Genomic DNA, 24,913 nt, shown 5'->3' with positions numbered 1-24,913 from the left:
GTCAACTTAGTTTTCTCCAAAGATTGAGAAATGTGACAAAACATGTCAGCAAAGCAATTTCAGCATTTCTCCAAGACCATAGGATGGGGTCCAGTTACCATAATAATATTTGCTTCTACATGCAAGCAAAGATGCTCTAGGGCATGGGTGGGCTCTAGCCCCACGCCTCAGCCTTTCAAAGGCCCCTGATAGAGCCAGCTCTGTTCTGCGGAGAGTCTTGCCCTGATGACCTTGAAAAATTATTAAGCACAATGTTTGAAATACCGTTTATCTGTAATTTATTTTTAATGTGGGTGAAGTGGAAGTGTCTATTACAGGACTTTTGCAGAAAAATTGTGTGTTTGCTTCATGCAACATCTATAAAATAGTTCATTTTAGATCAAAACAGGACCCATCACATGAGAAATGGGAGAGTGTCTCACAGATTATATGCAGTACTAATAGTGAGCATCTGATATGTTACAGTATTGGAAAAAACACATCACTATCCCCAAATATTAGACGTAAACACATTTAGAATTTGAACAAGTGTGCCTGTGCACTGTCAGTGGCCTGGCCAATGAGGGCATGAAAGAGCTGAAACTGGATAACAAATGTAAAGCTGTTCTGAACTGGTCCCTCAGAAATATGTTTGGCCCAGGACCCCCAAAATCCTTAAGATGTCTCTGCATGAGGGAGTGTTCTGAAAGGACAGAGTCCATTTCAGAGCAGATTGGAACCAGATCTTCCTTAACAACATCCAGGAATGTATCATGTTCTACTTAACAGAAAGGCTCTTTTCAGAGCCAAACAACAAAATGTTTCCAAAAATATTTTATAAATTATTTAACGGATCTGCAGATCCACTGCAATGCCACACCAGTGAAATAATGATGTTTCCAGCTATTTAAGGTGCCCTGGTGAATCAATGGATCCACTTTAACTTTTTTCTTTTTAAATAAATGTATCCCAAGCTTCTAGCCAAAGACACAACTACATATGTGTCTATATATGTTCATTTATAGAAAGGAATGCATTTATATATGAATAAATGTCTGTGAGTCTGGAATGAATGTGTGGAGGTGTGTGTGACAGAGTGTGTGGGTCTGTGTGTTCAAAGAAATGCATGTGGAGGTGTGTGTAGAACTGTGTGTCTAAGTGAGTGAATATGTAGGGGTGTCTGTGTGGGTATATGCATCTCTCAATGTGTATGTGTGCTAGGTGATGCAGCTGTGCCTGTTTGTCTTTGTGTGAGTGTGTTGGAAGTTATGTGTGGAAGTAGTGGTGTGTATGTATGCGTATGAGGGAATGTGTGTAGAGGTATCTGTCAATCAAGCAATCAATCAAACATTTGTAAAGCGCGCTACTCAACCACTAGGGTCTCGAGGCGCTTAAAAAAGGGGGGAGGAGGATCTGCTACTGCTCGAATAGCCAGGTGTTGGGGTGCTTCTTGAAGGTCAGGAGGTCCTGGGTCTGTCATAGGTGGACGGGGAGGGTGTTTCTGGTCTTGACAGTGAGGCGGGAAAAGGATCTGTGGCCAGCTGTAGTTCGATGGATGTGAGGGACGGTGGCGAGGGCAAGCTTGGCGGAGCGAAGCTGGCAGGTGCGAGCATGGAAGCTGAGTCGCTCGTTGAGGTAGGCAGGGCCTGTGTTGTGAAGAGCTTTGTGCGTGTGGATGAGGAGTTTGAAGGTGATCCTCTTAGTGACTGGAAGCCAGTGTAGGTCTCTGAGGTGGGCTGGTATGTGGTCACGGTGTGGGATGTTGAGGATGATGGGTGCGGAGGCATTCTGGATGCGTTGAAGTTTATTCTGGAGGTTGTGGTTCCTGCATAGAGCGCATTGCTGTAGTCCAGTCTGCTGCGTCCGAGGGTGTGGGTAACAGTCCTTCTTGTTTCAATGGGGATCCATCTGAAGATCTTGCGAAGCATGCAGAGGGTGTTGAAGCAGGAAGATGAAACAGCATTGACTTGATGGGTCATGGTGAGCGATGAATCCAGGATGAAGCCTAGATTGCGTGCGTGGGTGGTGGGTGTAGGTACGGTTCCTAGGGTGGCTAGCCACCAGGAGTCATCCCATGCAGAGCAGTTGGAGCCATCAGTTCCTACATGCCCTAAAAGAGGCAAGGTGCACCCCATGTCTTCTGAACCCTCAGAAAGTCTTGAATATGTTCATTGTTTCTGATACCAATCTCCTCAGTAAACATGTCCCTCTTAATTTCAGTTTTGCTTTCCTAAATTCTGGAGCTACCTGTGTATTCATGGATAAGGACTGGGCTCTCTAGAACCACGTCCCAATTCGACCAAAGGCATGTTCACACATAGTTCAAACTTTGGATGGAACTCCTAAAGTTTCCAACGCTGTCACCATGTGCACTGAGCCCCTTCAAGTGAAGTTATTTAATCATCAGGAACATTTAGAATTTGATTTAATAACATTTCCCAACCATCTGGTGACTTCTGGAGTTCCATGGTAGGTCCTGCACAACCCTTACACTGATTGGGTTACCAGGGTGTAATCCTTTAGTTCTGAAGACAGTGCTTAAAATTGTTATGCTCTAAATTGAGTGAAGATTGTGGAACTTTAATGCCTCATGATAAATCTGTGATGATGGTGGCTAACTCTTCATCAGTTCCTGAACAGTACCATGCTTTTAGAGATGTATTTGATGAACCAAAACTGAAACCTTTCCTCAACACCACAAGTGTGACTGTAACATAAATTTCATACCAGGATCCAAGATAACTTATGTAGGATGCATCTGCTTTCGGAATCAGAGAAGATGGTGTTATGGCAGTATTTGGATAACAATCTAGCTAGTGGTCTAATTGTTCTCTCTTCATCTGAGTCTGGAACAGATCATGGTAATCTCCAGGTGAAGCAAGAGTTTCCACGTTGGAACAGCCCACAAGCCTGTTGATCATACATTTTTATCTCAATACAATTTAATGGTCACTTATATTCCTGGATCCAGCAAAAACTCTTGTCAATTCTCTGCCCAACAGAACTTTTTTTCTATAGGAAACTGAACCTCAAACCCAGTTTGCTCTAGATCTGATAATATCTGGCGGTTGGATACAATATCACATTAAAAATATTAGGAGACAGAAGTATGGGAAATTAATATTGTGATGAACAAATATTGTTGTTAAGAGTATTGCTGTTTGAGGTAAGTAATAATATCTGAACTAATATTGGTTTTTAATATTGTTTTTAATAATAAAATGGGTAAAACTATATTTTTTAGTTATTTGAATTTCTTTTAGTTGATATATTAGTTTTATGTGTTACTCTTGTTAATATAAATTCTATTATTGTTTTAAAATATAGTTTATAATTTTAAGTGATTTTGAATTTTGTACTTGATTTTTAATAGTAATTTATAGTGATGTAGCTGTTTGCTGGGATTAATGGGGCAAAGAGTTGGAAGTTAATTAGGTTATAGATAAATATTAATTATTTTATCGATTTTATTACATATTATATGACTGACATTTAATATGTGAATTATGTAATCCGACTTTATTTTTGTTATATGTGCTTTGCAGGCTACTAGGTTTATAGAGGATTATGGTAAGAAAGAAATTATGTAATAATTCATTGATGATTAATTACTAATTGATAATGAATTATTTATTTGATTTTAATTATGTATTGTATGGAATGCTGATTGATTTTACTTATAATTTATTGCAGGCTGCTAGGTTTGTAGGGGTGTAGGGTTGCAAGTTATTTAAGTAATAATGAACAATTTATTATTAATTATTTATTTGATTTTTAATTATGTAAAATATGAAATACTGATTTAATTTATTTATTATTTAGGTGAGGGAATGCTAAGTTTGTAGGGATATCTGGTGAGAGATTATTTAAGTAATAATTAATTAACTATAAATTATTATATGTCAATTATTTTATTGAATTTCAAATATGTAAATTATCAAATATATTTTTTTTATTTATATTTGTGGTGTGGGCTACTAGGTTTGTAGGGATGTAAGGTAAAAAGTGAATTCATTATTAATTGAATAATAGTTATTTACTAATTGTAGTAAATTACTTTATTACATAGTAATTCTGTACATTGATTAATTGTTTTTAGTTTTTTTTTTTATTGCATATATATATTCGTTTAGATGTATCATTTTAATATTAAGAGTTAAATATTTTTTTGACATTTGTGGTGTTATATATGTAATGTGTTTAAAGTCAAGTATTTTCCCTATGCTTGTTTGGAGTGCAAGAGGAACAGGACAATTTCCCTCTTTGCAGTTCAACACTTTTCCTCCTGTTGCACTGTTTAGAGTGGGAATAGTAAATTTCACCCATATGAAATCCAACACTTACCCTTCTCTTGCACTGCCTAGTGTAGGAATTGTAAATGTAACCACTCCAAAATCTAAAGCTGCCCCTGCTGTTGTACAGAATGCAGTGGGAATAGTCAATTCTACCTCTCTGACGTCCAACACTGTCCCTACTGTTTTTAACACTGGAGTGGAATAGTAAATTTCAGCCCACCAAAATTCAACACTGTGCCTATGTTTGCTTAGATTGGAGTGGGTATAGTAAATGCAACCCTTCTGAAGTTCAACACTTTCTGCACCTTTGCACTGACTGGAATAGGAATAGTAAATCTAGCTTTTCCAAAGTCCAACACTTTCTCCATTATTACCATGACTGAACTAGAAATAACAAATATAACCCCCTCCAACACTTTCCCTACTGCTACATACACTAAAGTGGGAATAGCATTTTTTATATTCTTTTATTTCATAATATTGGTAAAAATAGCATTCATTGATTGTTTTTTTAATTTTGTATTATTTGTTTTGTTATTAGTTTATTTGAATGTTTATAGTAATTTATATAAAGGTAGGGTTTTATATTTTGTACTTTTTTATTTATTGTCTATATTAATTAATATATTTTTTCATATTAAATTGTTCAGATTTTTTATGTTTGATATATATATGTATATATATAAATATATATACATATATATATATATATATATAGAGAGAGAGAGAAATAGATAGATAGATAGATAGATAGATAGATAGATAGATAGATAGATAGAGAGATAGATAGATAGATAGATATGTGTGTGTGAATCTATTCAGCCTGAACCGCTGGGCGTAATTATACCAAATTTGGCAGAAACAAAGCTCTTGGTTCAGAAACTGCCCTCTTTGTTAATTAGTGTAAATTTGTTCAGCAGCTTTTGAGATGTATGTGTGGGAAAGTAACTATAAAAGACAAAGACTAAAAAAGGGCTAACAGCCGCGATTAAGTCATTGTTGGTTGAAACGCGTTGGCTGTATTGTGAAGGAACAATAAACAGTTGTAAATCTGTTTGGGAGTGCTAATCTGTCTGTTTGCTTGCAAAATTAAGGAGGAGGTCTGACCTTGTTGGAGCACCAGCACTTGGAGCGCGCTGCAGTGTTGACAGACTAAATTGCTTATATGTATCTATATATATATATATATATATATATATATATATATATATATATATGTATATATAAAAGAAACACAAAAACACACACATATAGATGTGAGTGTTTGTGTGTTTATGTAAGTATATATATTTATATAGCAGTAAATATTAGTTGAGCTTATTTAATTTACATAATAACACATTTTTATTTTCAAATATTTCACATTTACTACTTTAAACTCTAGTTATATTTAATGAATATGTTTGTATTGTACAGGACAATGATATTGTGGTATACATTATTTGTGACATAATGTTTTGTCAAAAGTGTTTTTACCATGATATTGTGTCAATGATCCTAATATCTCTACCCATCTCTGTTTTGGAGGAGGTCAAGCAGGCTTACCTATCTCTGAAGAAGTTTTAAACTCAAGAAGCAAGGTGACTTCTGCTACTTGAATATAATTCTGTTTATTATTGTTCTAGTTTTACAAAGGTCTATATTGAATTTGTGTTATGACGACTTAAGTTAATGTCATTGCGGAATGAAGAAAACCGTAGATCTGATCCTATGATCTTTTTGATGCCCCACTGTAAGAAGAGATGCAGAACAATATGTTTCATTGATCCCAATTAGTAACCAATTCAAGGCTTCTCAGTGAAAAACCAATGGCCTCCTATCTTTGTTGGCAGTAGCTCTTAGGCGCTGGCCTACCATATCAACAGATTTTATTGCAGATTTGCCCAAATCCAAGGGATTTACAGTGTTCACAGTAACTGTTGATACATTTGACAAGATGGCCCATTTTTGCAGCCTTCATGAAAGTACCTGCTGCATTATATATTGCACAATGGATTATGTCAGATATCTTTAAATTGCATGGACTCCCATCAACCTTCAATTCTGATTGAGTGTCACAATATGTTTCCAAGTTTTGGAAAGCTGTCTGGGAAACCCTTAGATTTGCCTGAGCTTTATCTTCAGGTTTCCATCCCCAGACTAATGGTCTCACAGAACGTACTAATGAAACTTTAGAGCAAAACGTATTGCTACATGTGATAACTGGCCTTTTATATTGCCATGCGCAGAATTTGCCTACACAACAGTACACACAGTGCCACCTGAGTTTCATCTTTTTATTGTTTATAAGGACTTTTTCCAACAATAAGTCCTGAAATGGTTAATACCGACTCTCTGGTGCCAGTAGCCTTGGAATTTTTGAAACGTCTAGTGTCTGTAAGAGAAACTATTAGAAAGATCCAGCCTTTGGCCAAAGACAGTATGAAAACACAGGCTGACAAGTGGTGTTGCCCTGTCCCTATTTTTTTTGTAGGAGATAAGGTTTGGCTGTCTACTCAAATGTTATCACTACATAGTAGGCATCCTAAACTTGCACAATATTTTCTTGGTCCTTTCTCTCTTGTGAAATGTGTTAATCTCATTGCTGTCCAGATTCAGTTGCCTCCTTCCAGGAGAGTTCAACCTGTGTTCCATGTTTCACAGTTGAATCCCTATGTTTCTCATCATTCTTTTCTAGTTGGTCCACCTCCTCCCCCATTGTTAATTCAGGGAGTTCCTGAGTTTGAAGTCTCTGATATTTGTGATTCCTGCATTTATCGTGTGAAATTACAGTCTGTGGTGCATTGCAAGTGTTACCTCATCAGCGACCATTGTGGGAACCAGCTTTTGCTGTCCATGCGCCTAGGTTTGGACATCAATTTTTCTGCCTGTTTCTTCATACAATTAGAACCTCAGAAGGAAGGTATACTATAGGGAGTTGCTCGCAGGACACGCCCTTATTGGAAAATCAGGTGCACCCATCAACTACATCACATTGGCAGGATCATAAACATCCATGAAAAACGCCTGCATTCCTCTTACCCTCCTGTGGCCAGGGTACCTTCTGGGTCCTTCTCTTCAGCAGCCATTCCAGGGGTGTGGGTTTGGGTCGCTACGAGTAGCATGCCTCCTGTAGTAAAAGTCTAGGCATGAACTGATGACACCATTATGGGCAAAACCTCCTGTTCCATTGCTCAATCCATCATGGCCACCTTCCCTTTGATTCCTATGGAGGTTTCCTAAACCAAGATGTAAGGAATTACTTCCTCGACTCATTCTTTCCTTCCAAGATATTTTCCTGATGTAAACTTCTCAAAAATGTCTTCTGGTGTGTCGCAATGCATGCAAATGTTCCTATTCTGGTTGCTACTGGCCTTTTATTTTCCATGTGCTACCTTTGTGTTGTGAATTCCTGTTTTTTCTTTCTGTTTCATGCATGTTTCTCCTGGTGTTTTCCTTAGAGGCCATGTTCTAGCTTTGTGTTCCCACCACTGGCTGCCAAGGGGGCTTCTGGAAGTGATCATCCAAGCTTCATATCTTGAACTTTCATACCCAGTTATCTACCTTTGCATCCTGATCTTAAGACCCTCAATAAATCCCGTCTTTTTTCTTCCCTAAATTGATCCCACTTATGAGTAAGTATTCTCCATTTTCTGGCCTCTCACAATTGTCCTAGCTACGTTTACTACTAAATCGTAGACTTAACATGTGCAGAGATGTCAATGAACATGACAAAGATCTCCATGTAGAAAAGAAAGGAAAGGTGAGTTATTCACATATAGGTTAGTGAATTGCACTTTGTAGTAGCAGTAGTAGTAGTGTGGTAGCACTAAATGAACTGCAAAATACAGTTTATGACTCAGGTCCTATTTCCTTAGTATTTGGGTCTGATATTTCAATACCAACCAACTTTGACTGCAATTTGAATTAATAGTAAAATGAGCCATTTAATGTTAATAGATTTTTCCCTCGCTTTCATGTTTCATTGACAATATTTGTACGTGCATGATGTGAAGGACTTTGACTAATTCCTCCATAAGTCAACATTTAGGGGGTCATTACAACCCTGGCGGACGGTGTTAAAGTGGCGGTAAGACCTCCAACAGGCTGGCGGTCTTTTTTTTAGTATTATGACCATGGCAGTTACCGCCATGGTCATCCGCCGCTTCTCCGTTCCGCCCGCCAGGGCGGAGATGACCGCTGGGCTGGAGACCTGGGTCTCCAGCCGGGTGGCCGTCACAATACCGCCGCCGGTATTTTGACCCGGCTTACCGCCGTGGATTTCCAGCGGTAGGAACTGCCATGAAATTCATGGCGGTAAGAACTATCAGCCCCACCCCCCACCCCCATCCCGACTCCCTCCCCTACACCCCCCACCACCCATGCCACCCCCCAAAGGTGGCAGGGCCCCCCTCCCCACCCGACCCCCCACATCACATAACTCACACACACATGACACGCAGGCACCACCAACACACACATGCACACACACCGACATACATGCCTACATCCACACACTCAGTCAGACACGCACACCCGTATACAGACATACACGCACACATCCATACAGACATACATACAGACATACACGCACTCATTCCCAAAACACGCAACACACCCGCAAGCATACACACACTCACACCCCCCCTCTACATACACACACACCCCAGTGCACCCACACAACACACAACACCCCCCTCCCCTAACGGACGAACGACTTACCTGTTCCGTCGATCCTCCAGGAGGGGACGAGAGCCATGGGGGCTGCTCCGCCGACACCACACCGCCAACAGAACACCGCCGCGCCGAATCACAGGACGTGATTCGCTGGGCGGTGTTCTGTTGGTGTGGCGGTGGAGGTGGAGCAACCTCCACTTCCCCGCCGCCCGCCAGTATGGCTGTTGGCGGCTCACCGTCCTAAAAAGGACGGAGAGCAGCCACCAGTCATAATACACTGAGTGTCAAACTGCCACTACTGACGGTCTTCCGACCAGCGGTCCCTCAGCGGTCTTGTTAAAAGACCGCCGAGGTTGTAATGACCCCCTTAATCATCTCCTTAATTTATTTGCACCCTTTTTCACACTAACAATACAACTTTAACAGAAATATTTCACATGTACATGGAAGCCTACAATTAATGTATACAATCTTAATAAAGTTTGTTTGTTATCACTCTAGTAACATTAAGTAGACAAATAACACCACTACGCTATGTAATCAGTTATCACGTTTTAGATGAGACACCAAAATACCTTCTGGCAAAGCCAGTATAGCAGCCACCACGAAAAGAAGATTGCTCAACAAGACCTTGTTCAGATATCTATTTAAAAAATGATCTGTAGTCCATCCATTTAATACAATAAATAAAAAAATACACATAATAGCTCCATCAAGTAATTTTAAATGTGACTTCTCCACCTATTGCTAATCTTATATATGTATCAAGTCAAAGACTCAAAATGCATAAAGAGTCAAACCAAATCTGACCATTTAAAATCAAGGTATCAGCCTGGTTATGCTGGGTACACGACAATGAGGCTAAATAACATATGCTTCACTGTTTCTCTGTCAAGATTACATATATGACATTTCTGTAGGACAATAGTATTAGTGTCCAAACAGTTGAAATTAATAAAAATGGCAGTTTTCCTAAAAGGAATTCTTACATTTCTTATTACATAGATACTCATAATCACCCCCATATTTTAATATCTTAATTCCAATTTTCAGCACTTTAAGTATTCCACAACCGATTTCTACTAGAAACAAAATATTAAATACCTGTAAATCAAGTATTAACATCAATTTCCTGATAAGAACTTAAAAATAGATCTTCAAGGAATCTTTTGGGAGGAACCTGAAAAATGTTTTTTCTGCATCCAACTAGTAATCATTTATCAAACACATCATTGACTGTAACTCAGCAGCATTATCTTATGTCAAAGATAATTCTAGTGTTACAGCCTGAATTGTAATGGATCAATGCAATTTGTACAGCTCCCTCCAGATAAGGCCTTGAATTCTTTAAAGGTATTTAAAAGAAAAAAAAATCCATGAGAGTTACATCTTTAAAGGTTCTTCAGGATCTGAAATAAACTACTCCATCTGAGACTACAGTGCCTCATACACTCTTAACTGCCTCTGGCTCAACTTAGAGTCAGCTCCAGCTTAACATTCCCTGAAACCTTACAGGCACTCAACAGCAAAGGCTAGTCACAGAATATTGTCTTGAACTAAAGTACACATAATATTCACACAACCAGACCCAATTTGAGCATGACCAATCTTCCCCAGGGCATTTCAGACAGGCGGCGTGGTCTGGTGACACAATACCACAACTGGCTTAGTGACAATGGGGAGGAGCCAAGTGACAGTTACATGGAAGTATTGTGTGGGGGATGATTTCTTTGGCTATCATCCTGCAGAGGGGGAAGTAGGGGTGGGTCTTTTCAGTCCCTCTAGCCCTCTCAACAATCAGTTTTAGCTTTAAACATTCAATACGGTTCTTCAAGACATCTTCTATCTGTTGATCTATATGTAGTGCACGTGACAATGGCGTCCCGCACTCACGAATTCCGGGGATTTAGCCCTGGATAGCGTGGGGGCAACTTTGCTGCTGCAAAGGTCCCTCACACTTAGTACCTTTGCATCTAGCCTTCAGCAAATGAAGGTTAGACATATAGGTGGCTTATAAGTTACATAAGTGCTGTGAAAAAGGCTGTGAAATAGTGTGTGCACTATTTCACGCAGGCTGCAATGACAGTCCTGTGAAAGGGTTTGTCTGAGCTCCTTATGGGTGTCAAAAGAAATGCTGCAGCCCATAAGGATCTCCTGGATCCCCAATGCCCTGGGTACCTAGGTACCATTAACTAGGGACTTATAAGTGGGATCCAGTGTGCCAATTGGAATCGGTAAATGAAGTCACTAAACTATAGTGACTAATTTAGAAACAGAGAGAGCATAAGCACTGAGGTTCTGGTTAGAAGAGCCTCAGTGACACAGTTAAGCACTACTGACAACACACACATTAGGCCACAAACTATGAGCACTGGGGTCCTGGCTAGCAGGATCCCAGTGAGACAGGCAAAATACACTGACACACACTCACAAACAGGCCAAAAATGGGGGTAACCATGCTAGAAAGAGGCTACTTTCTCACACAAAGCATGGCATCTGTTTGTACAGAAAAGTCCTCTGCATTGTTATGGATGTGTAGGCGAACTTTCTGACACACATGGGCAGATGCCGGAATACAGCTGGGGCTTATCACAGCAACAACTTGTCAAACATTTACTTTGTAACTGCACACTTTTGGTTGGCCACTGCTAAAGGTTAAATTTACCTATGCGCTTTGAGGATCTTTTTTTGACTATGAGAAATACTTACTAGTTCCCCAATCCACTTACTTATCCACAGACCAACCTTTTCAACTTTCCAAATTGCAATATTAACTTATATGTCCAAACCGACTTGTGTTAAGCCTTGAGAAAGTTGCTTTTTCAACAAAACACATCAGCTGCCAGTTGTTGTAAACAATTCCACAATCAAGACCCATGTGAATGTTAGGAACTACTTGAGAATAAAAGTTCTGGGATTTAACAATTGACTTTCTACTGTTGCAGCAGATATGCTAATATGAGAATATGTTAATGAGTTGCGTATGATGTCTAATGAGAAATTCTGACATTAAATAATAGTAATTGACCTAACGTGATATGTGTAAAATGTGCCCATGGGGAGTGGTCACCATTTGTTTTAGCAGTACTAAATAATGTGATTTTTTTAAACGTTTTGTATTAATATGTCATAATTAACGATATAATCTATGTTTTGTAATGCTAAATGTTCTTAGCTTAGCCAAGGGCCTAGTCAGAGCTGGGCCTCTTCTACTTAAACGTGGAGATGCAATGAGCTACCGAAGACTGGAATTTCAGACAGAGACCTTGAACTGTTCAGAGTTAACCATGAAGCACTGCTAGAAAAATTTGCAAACTCACCAGCGGACAGGAGACGATCAGAACAAATTGAAACAATTATGTGTAGAGTAGGCTAAATGTACTGGCCCAGGGCTTGAACAATGGAGCCACAGACTAAGCGCTAGGAGAAACAATTTTGTTACCTGAAGAACCGGATGATGGGCTCATCGACAAGAGGACCAATCATGTTAATGGAACTTGACTCTCAAAATAACGTAGACAAGTGGTAAACAAAAATTATAGGTTAAAATCATAACCCCTGATAAGGTTTACCAATGGGCAATTTGTGGGACGGACTGAGACCCTAATAAAAAGTCATGAAATGAGGGGAAACAACAGAAAACGGGGAAAATGGAGAGGTGAAAGTTGATGACATCAGGAGACGCTGTCCGAAGTTCTGAAACTTGGGCTTGCTTCTGTGAGCCTGAGCCTTGCTGATGACTGATGACCTGGAGACGAAGACTGACTCGTTGCTGATCTATCTTGGATAGGTAGCTATAACCTGACAGACTAATGAAGGCTTTTTTTTTCTAGGTACCAATTGCACTGTTGTTTTAAATGAGCTTCTCGTTAGTTAGATTTTTCCTAATTAATGCTTTGACAAAATTGTTTTCGCATGAAGCCCCACATGCGGATGCTAATCTGAGGTTAGGCAGGCTGACAAAGTTGACTTAGGGTGACGTAGACTGACTGCCTTATATTGCTGAATTATTTGATTGCTCATGATTTGCTATGCTTTGATTCATTTCACTGCTTATGTTGCTAATAAAGATTAGAAATCATGGTTTTTGATGAATAAAGGTTTATCATTAGAGTTGTAACTAATAGGGAACAAAACAAACTAACATCTATATGAGTGATGGTGGTTTTTCTGATTAGATTAGTTTCATGGTAATTTATTTTGATTGGATAGATTCTTGATTGTCGCTATACTTAACTAGGATACCCTATGCGATCCAAAAGATTCATCGACCTATAAGCGTCCCCTTGTAAGTTTACTTACTAAGGACAAGACGCGCTAGCACTACTGACTATTTACATAACAGACTGCATTTTACGTTTGCTTCATTATTGTTTATTTTCTGGACATGTCCCCCTCCCTGAGGGCCCAACTGTACGGCTGACTGGATCCCTAATGCTGATTTTTGTTGTCATAGGCAAACACAGATCATGCATGTGTGCCATGACATAGGCATGCCTCACGGATTGTGGCCATGTTGGACCTAGAGGGGCTCCCAAAGCACAAACTTCATAGTGGTGGAAGGCTACTGCCTTCACTAAGAGTTAAGAAGAATGAGCACAGTGGTGGTAGCATACCTTGTAGTGATCAGTAGCAGTGAACAGGTCCTTTTTAATCAGTGTCATTTGAGTGGGGCCTAGAGTCACCTTTTTAAAGTTCTGCTGCTGTGTGCTTAACTAATCCTTGGACTACATCAGTAGGTTGTAAAGTACTGTTAAAGGCAGGAGTGGTGACTGAGCTTGATGTATGTGTGCCTGGGAAGGGTACATTACAGGGATAAAGCAGTACTTTGCAGTGCACAAATGCTAAGTGTGTGTAATGGGTGCATGCATACTATATGTATGTAAATGTATATAAAATGCTCATCCAAGCTGCAGTGGTAGCCCTGCATGCATGTTTCCCATTCTCACTTTAATGGTGGCACAATAGGTGCTGCAGTCCAGCAGTGACATTTAACTTACAGGCCCTAGGTAAACTTTGGACCATATACTAGGGATGAACTGGTAAATTAAATATGAAATTTAGGAGCATATAACTCAGTTTGATTTTAGGGGTCATATCACATTCACTGGGCACTATTGTCCCAATGTGCAGAGTCCAAAAACCAGTGCCAAAATCTAGCAAAAAGTGTGTGGAGGACGATGTCGAAAAAAGGGCCATTTCTTTTACAAACTGTACAAAATCCAGATATTTTTAATAGATAGAGACCCTGGGTTCTCCAAGGTAGGGTGGCATGAGTAGATGTCATCTCCTTTCTGTGTCTAAAATGCCCTGTAAATGTGGAAATATCAGTAAAAATACTATTTCCTCACATTTATGCAACAAAAAAATCAGATAGTCTTGTGAACTGCAAACGTTTTACCATATAATGCCACTACAATTCTTCTCATAGAAAACAGCACCCCACATTTGTAGGTAGGCCTATTATATTGGACAGAAAAAGACAAAACAAGTGCCAAGCCTAAAATGAGTCAAAGGACTTGAACTATTGTCAAAAAACATTGTGATATGGCTATATCGTTTTTGCTCTGAGCTAGCTGCCACCTAGAGTCATACACCAAACTGAGGACTTTTGGAATTTAGATGCCCAGTGTAATACAGGCTATTGAGTCTTGTACAGGTCCCACCACCAATGTGCCTATGTACATGAAATGGAAAGCTCCGGAATGTGCTGCAAATGTCATATGAACCAGTGCCTATATGTTCCTTCTTTTAGAAACAGTGCCATATATGTTTAGCAGGGAGGCTGGGCCCTGCGAAAACTATGTCAACCCAAAGAACCCGGGTCCTCCAGTTGCATACCCCGGGGGGATGATAAAGCGTGACACGTTGGTACACGTGGAAGAGCATGGCAATGTATGGACGCACAAGGAAGGAGAAGCCGATAAATGGAGTGCCAAAGGGGACGGAGAACGAGACTCGCGGGACAGGGAGTAAAGAGACGGACACCACAGGAGCGAGGAGACCGCAGCCGGAGACCCAAGGAATGAGGAGAAAGAAGAGGGAGACCCGAGAAGAAGGGACGAAGGATGCAGGACAGGAGAAGACAACTGGCCAATAACCCCTGGGAGGAACACTGAGGCCCGCCCCATCACTGGAGAGGTGTTGCTGTCACAGCTACGCAATCGCTTTCAGGGTTGGGCAAGGGGAAAAGGGAGAACTAGATGGGGGACATAGAGACTCAATTGGCACTATTCTAATACCACAAACTGACACAGACATGGTATTGTACGAGAGAAGGTGGCACTATGGTGATCCCAAAGTTCTTCTACACACATCGGTGACACATGACACCTGGGTATTCTGGAGCTTACTTTTTCTACTAAGACTAATTAAAGTTCTCCCCACCCCTTCACAGAATCTGGTGTTATGCTTCTACGCCTCTAAGAAAAGAGTTAGATATAAAAAGAAAATAAGACAGCACTTACCTGAAACAGGGCCTTTATTTTATTTTCTCCCTGTGATCCCCAGGTGATGAGGAGCTTGGAGGACATTGGTAGATTCCTGTAACAAAAAAAAGAACCAGCGCCTATGAAAACGGAAGAAAGGAGAGTGGAAAAAAGAAAAACAAATAACTCTGAGCTATCCCCAAAAGAAGACTGTTTTCCTTTTGTTTATGTTTAATTAGTTTTGTCAATATCTCTTGATGATTCTCTGCGTAACTTAAACGTCATGGCTATACCCAGATACCATCCTCCGTATGTTCCTTCTACAATATGTCTGGATGAAACTATCAAACCAGACACGATTGGGCCAAATATACATCAGGCCTAGTGTTATTCAGATTCAAAATGGTATCAAAAGCCTACATGGAATGGCAGTAGTATTTGGGACCGGAAGACGGGCATTTTTCTAGAAAATCATGCAACCCCAGATGTTTTTGAGTTACTGGGGAATCAAGAGAGGTTTTTGTAGATCCCACCACTTTTTCCTTAACCAGAAGTCCTTATAAATGTCATATTTTAGGTAAAAATATCTTTCTCATATTTATGTGAACGAAAACTCTGAAATTTGTGGCCAGCTCCATAAATCCTAGCATCTAGTGCTTTCAAGCTTCTTTACTTACTTGAGAAGAAACAAACTCTGTTGGCCAGGGAACATTTCAGGTCTCCTTTTTAAAAGACTTGGAGCGAACCACCAATCTGCCCGCTGGGTGGTAGAAATGCATTTTTCTCCCAAATAGATGGATGTGGCCAGATGCTAGGATGGGGGTGGCCCCACATTCAATATTTTGTTTTTTATCTCCCTGCGATCTACTCAGCCATTCTGCATCTCTGTGGGACATTGTGGGGATACATTCTCTAATCTTTATTTGGGGAGAAGAAAGGAATTTTCCCTTGAAGTGAAGAGGTTGCACTCAATGCCAGAAATGGCTGACCAATCCATTCGTCTGTCATTTTACTAGTTTTTGTTGAGACTTCCAGCTGCCTGGGGGCTGATAAGGGTAAATTCTCAATTTGTCTTCACAGTGGCAAAACATTATTTTCCCCCAATGTGATGGGTATTTAGCCCAATGCAAGGCTGGGCTGGTCCTCCATTCCATTTACCCTTTTTTAGGTTTTGCCTGCGCAGCGCTTGCGCTGCGCTTGCGCTGTGCTTGTGAAATCTATTGTATTTCATATAAATCTTAAAAGGGGCTTACATCCCGCCCTTGCTTTTCATTGGTTCCTGTGTGTGCCACTTAGTTTACCTCCATTTCTATTGGCTGTAGCACACTTCCTGCACTTACCAGTGCTTGTTCCTCCTGTGTTTTCTCTTATCAGTGTCCTGAGGCCCAAGTACTGTTTTCATCCGCTTTGGTGAAACTTCATTTAAGCATGTCAGCACCCCTGCTGTCACTGCAAGATCTACATCCATTTGAAGCAACAGCTCTTCCCGAGTGCCGTGGGCTCAGCACTCTGTCCTGGTCTCAGTGGAGACCTCATAATTGCAGATCTGCCTGCTTTGTGGGAAGCCAACGCTCCAATCACAGTGGCACTCACCTGTCCCCCTGGGGCAATATGCACTCACCAGTCCCCCCGGGCCATTTTTTTCGAATGGAGCAACCCGTGAACCACCAGCAGCCAGCAGGAGCATTGCATCAGAGGCTGGTGCTTGTTTATGACAGAGGCTCGTGATTTTAAAGCAACAATGTGGGTAAGGTTCCATCTCCTCCTTGAATATTACCTTGCGTGGTATGTGACAAAGGTTTTCTCTGGTGACATCTAACGTAAAGCGTGCTTCCCAGCCAAATTCAAACACACCTCCCATGTAGCTTAACAACTTTCCTGATGCTGCACTTAACCACAAATGTTTTAAAACAGCATGCCAATAATTTAACTTCTACTCCAACGGACAGCTCTATTTTTCCCCAAAATTTTCCCATATTTTCTGTTATTGCTCATAACTAATCCCCACTTGACTGCTGACTTGTTTCACTCACATCGCACTGGTAAAATGCCCTTTCTTATTTATTAGCCATTTGACTGCTGACTTGTATCCCTTGCATCACTCTTATAATATCCTGTTCAGTATTTTAAAAGTCAAAAGCCATTTTCAGGATCCCAATTGCCTGCTTCTCGTGCCTTGTAGCTCACTTAACCCTCTCCATGAGTCCTCCATTCCTGAAATGCCCGCTTGCCCGGTGTAAGGGAGAAGGGATGTATTGTGCATCAACTTGAATCTTGCAGTACTCCTGCTTTAAAAATGTGTTTGCCACTGAAAGGTATGTGTGTGTGCCTATTTGTGTCTGTATGTGTCGGTGTTCACCGGAGATATGAATTTTTAAAGAATTATTGTTTTTTTAGCGCCTCGAAACAAAAAGCGCCAATCGTGTCATCTGGTTGCACCTCGACCGGGGCAAAGTAAATGTTTAAGGCCGACCGCGATGGAGCCCTGCTCGGCTACAGCTCGCGGGAGGCCTCGGTCAAAAGTTTATCTTCAGACTTAGGTGGTCATTCTGACCTCGGCGGTAAAAGGCGCTTACCGCCGGTCAGAAGACCGCCATAACACCGCCGCGGCCGCAGTAAACCGCCACAGTCATTCTGACCCGCAGCTGGCAAACTGCCAAAAACCCGACATCAACAAAAGTCCGCCACACCAACGGCCAGCGGCAAACTGGCGATGACCAAACCTCCACCGTCACGCCAACAGAAATACGCCCATGCCATTCCGACCCATGAATCCAAGCGGCGGTCTTTCAACCGCGATATTCCATTGGCGGTACACAGCGCCGCAGTCAAAATACACACACAGCTCCAAAACACTGCCACATTGGACAATTCGAAATACACACACCTGATACACATACACACACCACACCCACACACCCAATTCAATATAAAACACACACCCACATCACCCAACAACCCTTACGACCCAAAAAAACGACAGAAAGACAGAGACAGACAGCACTGCTTAGATAACACCATCACACAGAGGCAAACCACACCATCACCCACACAATATCCACGCACAAAACACCACACATCACCACACCCACCACACTCTACAACACATACACCACCCCACACCTCATCCACACCACCCTATGGCACCCCAAAGACACCCCCGGTTTTCAGACGCCGAACTCCGGGTCATGGTGGAGGAAATAGTTTGGGTAGAGCCCCAGCTCTTCGGGACACAGGTGCAGCACACCACCATTGCCAGGAAGATGGAGCTATGGCAAAGGATAGTCGACAGGGTCAACGCTGTGGGACAGCATCCACGAAATCGGGATGACATCAGGAAGTGGTGGAAGGACCTACGGGGGAAGGTGCGTTCCATGGTATCAAGGCACAACATTGCGGTGCAGAAGACTGGCGGCGGACCCCCACCTACTCCCCCAGAATTTACAGCATGGGAGGAGGAAGTCTTGCACATTTCGCATACTGAAGGCCTCGCAGGAGTATCTGGAGGAATTGACTCTGGTAAGTCAAATCTTAACTACTTCATTCCCCCCACCCCACCTGCATCCCAAATCATACCCCCACCCCCATCACACCTACTCCCTGCAAATGTCTCACCATCACAACCCACCCATCCCAACACCTAGCCCTGCATGCGTCCACAAAGCATGGACACCCATCACCAAAGCATGCCCACTGCACATACACATCTCCCCCACAAGCCACCCTCACTAAAGCCCCCACACAGGAATGCCAGCCCTGGGGTACACGGGCACCCACCCATTGACCGATATGGCACACACTGAAGCAATAACCATACCTCTATACCCCTGCAGGACCCGAACGCCACCACACCGCCCAGGAGGGTCCAGAAATGTCCATCCCACCCCCAGAAGAGGCCACCAGTGATGACAGCAGCTCTGTCTCCCTGGACCCAGATGACCAGCCCGGACCATCGGGGACCTCTGGACAGTCGGTTCCCCTCACACAGGCAATGGCCACAGCAGACCCAACCCCCTCTGGGAACACCAGCACAGCTCCCACCCAGCAGGCCCATGCCTCTGTCTCCAGGACACGTCAATCAGCGGTGTGTCCACCACTACAGGGCACCCAGGTTAACCCACCAGCCCAACAACAACAGGGACCTGGGGGCAGTGGTAGTGGGCACACGGTCCAGGGGGCAGAGGCCCAGGGAAACAGGGGAACTGGGAGGACTGCTGTGCGACGGGGGGGGACAGGCCCAGGGAACCCACTCTCCACGAGGCCCTCTCCTCCATCATGGGAGCCTACCACCACTCCCAGGAGACGATGGCGACGGTACTGGCCAGGTTCCAGGAGATCCAGGTCATGCAGGAGCAACAGTACATGGGGTTCAGGGAAGAACTTCGAAGCATCAGTTCCGCAATGGGCACAATCGTCGGTGCACTCAACCAGATTGTCACCACATTGTGGGACCATGTGGCACAACAAAGGGCCCCTGTCACTAGCATGGACCAAGAACAGGCAACCACCTCCGCCGGCGCTAGTGGACAGGAGGCCCCCACACAACAACAGGCCACCAGAACACAAACCTCCTTCAGATGAAGAACCGCCCCGCAAGCGGGGCCTGAGATCTCGTAAGAAGACAGAGTAGGATGCCAAGACCCCCGCCAGCAAAGGATACCCCCTGATGTCATCCCACTGTCCCACATTGTCACCCTGTCCAACCTTGAACTGCCCCTGCTCCACCTTCCACAGGCATATGGACAATGCACCTGTGGGACTGAAAAGCTGGACTCTGCCATGGACATTCCTCCACCATCACCCATCACCGATTTGCAACCATGTCCCTATTTCCTGCACTTTAATAAAAACACTTATGGCACAAAAATCATCTGGAGTCTGCCTGTATTGTGAAAAAATGTATTAGACATAACGCTGCCAAAATGTCCAGTTACACAGTGATGAGAACATACCACTGTCACACAGCTGTAGTCCATGGGTAAACAAAGCAGAGGTCACGCAGTGGGGGCCACATCTCTGAAATTTAAAGGGAAAGTCACAAATCAGTTAACATACACTGGGGGAATAGGCCAGACAGTGGAGAGGCAGGAGACTGTAAGTAATCGTAAAATGCCAGTGTTGAATCTTACCTGTGTGTTATTGAAAATACTGTTGTATCACTCTGTCCCCGTTGTCTGTGTCGTCCCCGTCGTCTTCCTCCTCTTCACTCTCCACAGGTTCCACCGCTGCCACAACACCACCATCTGGACCATCCTCCTGCAGGAAAGGCACCTGGCGTCGCAAAGCGAGGTTGTGAAGCATACAGCAGGCCACGATGATATGACACACCTTCTTTGGGTAGTACATTAGGGATCCACCTGTCATATGCAGGCACCTAAACCTGGCCTTCAGGAGGCCGAAGATCCGCTCGATCACCCTCCTAGTACGCCCATGGGCCTCATTGTACCGTTCCTCTGCCCTGGTCCTGGGATTCCTTACTGGGGTCATTAGCCAGGACAGGTTGGGGTAACCAGAGTCACCTATTAGCCACACACGGTGTCTCTGTAGCTGTTCCATCACATAAGGGATGCTGCTATTTCGCATGATGTACGCGTCATGCACTGACCCAGGGAACTTGGCATTTACATGGGAGATGTACTGGTCTGCCAAACAGACCACCTGGACATTCATCGAATGATAACTTTTTCTGTTCCTGTACACCTGCTCACTTCCTCTGGGGGGAACCAAAGCCACATGGGTCCCATCAATGGCACCAATGATGTTGGGAATATGTCCAAGGGCATAGAAATCACCCTTCACTGTAGCCAAATCGCCCACCTCAGAGAAAACAATGTAGCTCCGCATGTATTTCATCAGGGCAGACAACACTCTGGACAACACCTTTGAAAACATAGGCTGAGACATCCCCGATGAAATGGCCACTGTTGTTTGAAATGACCCACTTGCCAAAAAATGGAGTACTGACAGAACCTGCACTAGAGGGGGAATCCCTGTGGGTTGGCGGATGGGTGACATCAGGTCTGGCTCCAGCTGGGCACACAGTTCCTGTATAGTGGCACGGTCAAGTCTGTATGTGAGTATGACATGTCTTTCTTCCATTGTCGACAGGTCCACCAGCGGTCTGTACACCAGAGGATTCCTCCATCTCCTCGCAAGTCCCAGCGGACGGTGCCTAGGAAGGACAACATGGAGCACAGAGTCAAGCAAACCACAGGTACGTTCACACAGCTTGCACAGTACACGATTCTCTATGCATTGAATGGCTTGTATGAGTGGCAATGCAAGGCCTAGGCCTGTGTGACGCAGTAGAAATTAAGCCATGTGGGCCCTTGAAATGGCGGCTGCCTGACCTGTGAAGTGTGACAATGGAATGTGAGGTCAATGCGCTGGCGTGGCACACTGTGGCGGTAGACGGTCGAAGACCGCGGTGCAAAGCCGCATTGGTTAACATTGAATTTCATGAGCCAATGAGGATGTGCGCCGGCGGTCGCGGTACGCACCGCCGCGGTACGCACCACCGCAGCCGTGACCGCCATTTTCTTTCTGCTTAATCACTCGAGACCTGATCATCCACAGGAGAGGACCTATACTGCAAGTGCTGCTGTGACCTCGGTCTGGAAGAGACAATGGCTGCTGCGACTGGGGAAAGGGCCCCTGCCTTCACTTCAGAAGAATTGGAGAAACTCATGGATGGGGTCCTCCCCCAGTATGCGCTACTCTACGGTCCTCCAGACCAACAGGTAAGTACACTGGGACCATGTTTTGTGGCCAATGCCTGGGTTGAATGGGGTGAATGAAAGATGGTGGGGAGGGGAGCGAATGAGGCATGCATCGCACGACAGATGAGAGCATGTGCCATATGGCAAGGTTGGGGAGGGGGGGCCACTCACATCGACCATGCAGAAAATGATGATATTTTTTTTCCCACCCTGTACATGTCACATAGGTCAGCACCCATCAGAAGATCGACATTTGGCGTGCCATCTCCAAGGACGTCCGGACCCTGGGGGTCCACAACAGACGGGGCACCCACTGCCGAAAGAGGTGGGAGGACATCCGTCGCGGGAGCAGAAAGACCGCGGAGGCTCTGCTGGGGATGGCCTCCCAACCTAGGAGGGGTGCCACACGGCAATTGACCCTCCTGATGTCCCGGATCCTGGCGGTGGCCTACCCCGATTTGGATGGGCGCGTGAGGACATCACAGCAGACACAAGGGGGTGAGTACCAGCAAATTCTGCTATATTAGCGCACAGTGGAGGTGTCTGGGTGGGGGAGGAGGGCTGTGGCTATCTCTAGGCCAGGGCGATTTCAGTAGGCTAGGCCCCTCTGTAAGGCATGGCCCTGTGCCCCCGTCCCCCACCTCTGTAGGGTGCTAAGTACAGCTATCTATGGCCCTGGGTCACCTATGTGTGCATTTGTCGTCCATAGGCTTGTAGGCCAAGTCACAATAATTGAGTAGTGTACACCGAGTGCGCGGCGTAGTGCAGGGGGCTTCTGTGTCTGTCCTCTCCGCCAACGGTGTCGCCAATGCATGCACTCAACATGTCTTTGTTTCTCCCCCCCACCCTTTTGTTGTGGTCTTCCTGTTCATGTGTGCATTAGCATCATCAGGCGGAGGAGAAGTGACATCAGAGCACGAGGGAGCTGCATCTCACATGGCCCCGGAGGGCCATGCAACCGACTCCGAGTTCACCAGTGAGACGGAGGGCGAGGGGAGCTCCACAACGGGGACCCGTGGAGACGTCAGCGACACAGACAGTCCTCGGAAGGGAGCTCCCTTGTGGTGGCGGCAACATCCGTGCCCACAGCTACAACAGGTACAGCCGCCACCCAGCGCACCAGCTCCGCCCTCCAAGCAGCCCCTCAGTGCTCGCCCCGTGCCCGCTCAGCTAGGAAGGCGGGCATCTCCTTCGCCCCAGGCACCTCAGGCCCTGCCCCAGTTACCCTTGCTACCCTCAGTGAGGAGATCATTGACCTCCTCCAGACGCTCATCGTTGGGCAGTCTACCCTTTTGAATGCCATCCAGGGTGTAGAAAGGGAGGTGCACCGGAGCAATGCATACCTGGAGGGCATTCATTCGGGTCAGGCTGCCCATCAGCGATCGTTCACTGACGGCAGCCATTGTCCCTGTCTCAAGCCTCCCTCCTCCAACTCCCTCCACCCAGTCCCACTCCCCTGTTCCTCTGCCTATCCCAGACACACCTACAGACCAGCCTGCACACACATCAACACCCAAGGGCAGCTCATCCAGACATAAGCACCACAGATCACACAAGCATTCACCCAAGCAACATCCACATGCAGACATGCCAACAGCCACTGCCTCCTCTGTGTCCCCCTCCTCCTCGTCTCCCTCCTCCCTCCCTGTGACGTCTCAACTCACACCTGCATGCACACCACCATCAGCCAGTACGTCCATCACCAGCACACCCACCAGAACACTCCGCACACGTGCAGACACCACCCCCACTGCCATTTACACATCCCCTGTGTCCTCTCCCAGTGTGTCTGTCACCCCCTCTTCTAAACCACACAAACGCAGGCAGCCACCCACCCAACAGCCATCCACCTCACGACAGCCTCCGTCACAAGCACCTGCACCCAAAGACAGCACACTTGGCTCTCCTACAACCACATCCTCTTCCTCCACTCCCATACCCACTGCACCTACCCTTCCCACTGCTCCTAAAAAGTTTTTCCTCTCCAAAATTAACCTCTTTGCATCACCTGACCCACCCCCTCCATCTCGTAAGAGTCCAAACAGCACCTCAGCCACCACAAGCCCTGCACCTACAAGGACCATAGTCCAGGGCTATTGGAGTCCACCAGCTTCTAGGGCAGCAACATCGGCCAGCAGCAAGGGGACAGCCAGCCCACCCCCTGGGAAAAAAACTAAAAAAGGGAAGGGCCGGCGCGAGAGGCCAGAGACGGCAGCCCCCAAAGACACTACCCAGGCACCGTCACCTGGCACATCCACAAAGGGAGGCAAGGGCCCCAGAGAATCGGCGAAGGAGGGCAAGGGCAGCAGGGCGGACAAGTCCGGCAGCAGGCGAGCTGCCCAGGAGGGCCCCACCAGCCCCATTTCGGGTGTGAAGGAGGACACCCACGGGCCCAGGACTCCAGCACAGGAGGGCCCCGCAAGCGAAAGGTCGGATGGCGAATGAGCGGAAAATATTGGCCCGATCTGGTTCCCTGGGAACACATGTGAAGCACCGCTGAACAGGGCCCCGCCGTGACAAGCACCGCTGAACTTGGGCCCTTCAAGACAAGCACCGCTGAACAGGGCCCGGCGTGACAAGCACCGCTGAACAGGGCCCCGCCATGACAAGCACCGCTGAACTTGGGCCCTTCAAGACAAGCACCGCTGAACAGTGCCCCACCGTGACAAGCACCGCTGAACTTGGGCCCTTCAAGACAAGCACCGCTGAACAGGGCCCTTCAAGACAAGCACCGCTGAACAGGGCCCCGCCATGACAAGCACCGCTGAACAGGGCCCCGCCGTGACAAGCACCACTGAACTTGGGCCCTTCCAGACAAGCACCGCTGAACAGGGCC

Source organism: Pleurodeles waltl, chromosome 5 (assembly GCF_031143425.1).
Source record: "Pleurodeles waltl isolate 20211129_DDA chromosome 5, aPleWal1.hap1.20221129, whole genome shotgun sequence".
Taxonomy (NCBI): Eukaryota; Metazoa; Chordata; class Amphibia; order Caudata; family Salamandridae; genus Pleurodeles; species Pleurodeles waltl.
This window is presented reverse-complemented; position numbering follows the sequence as displayed.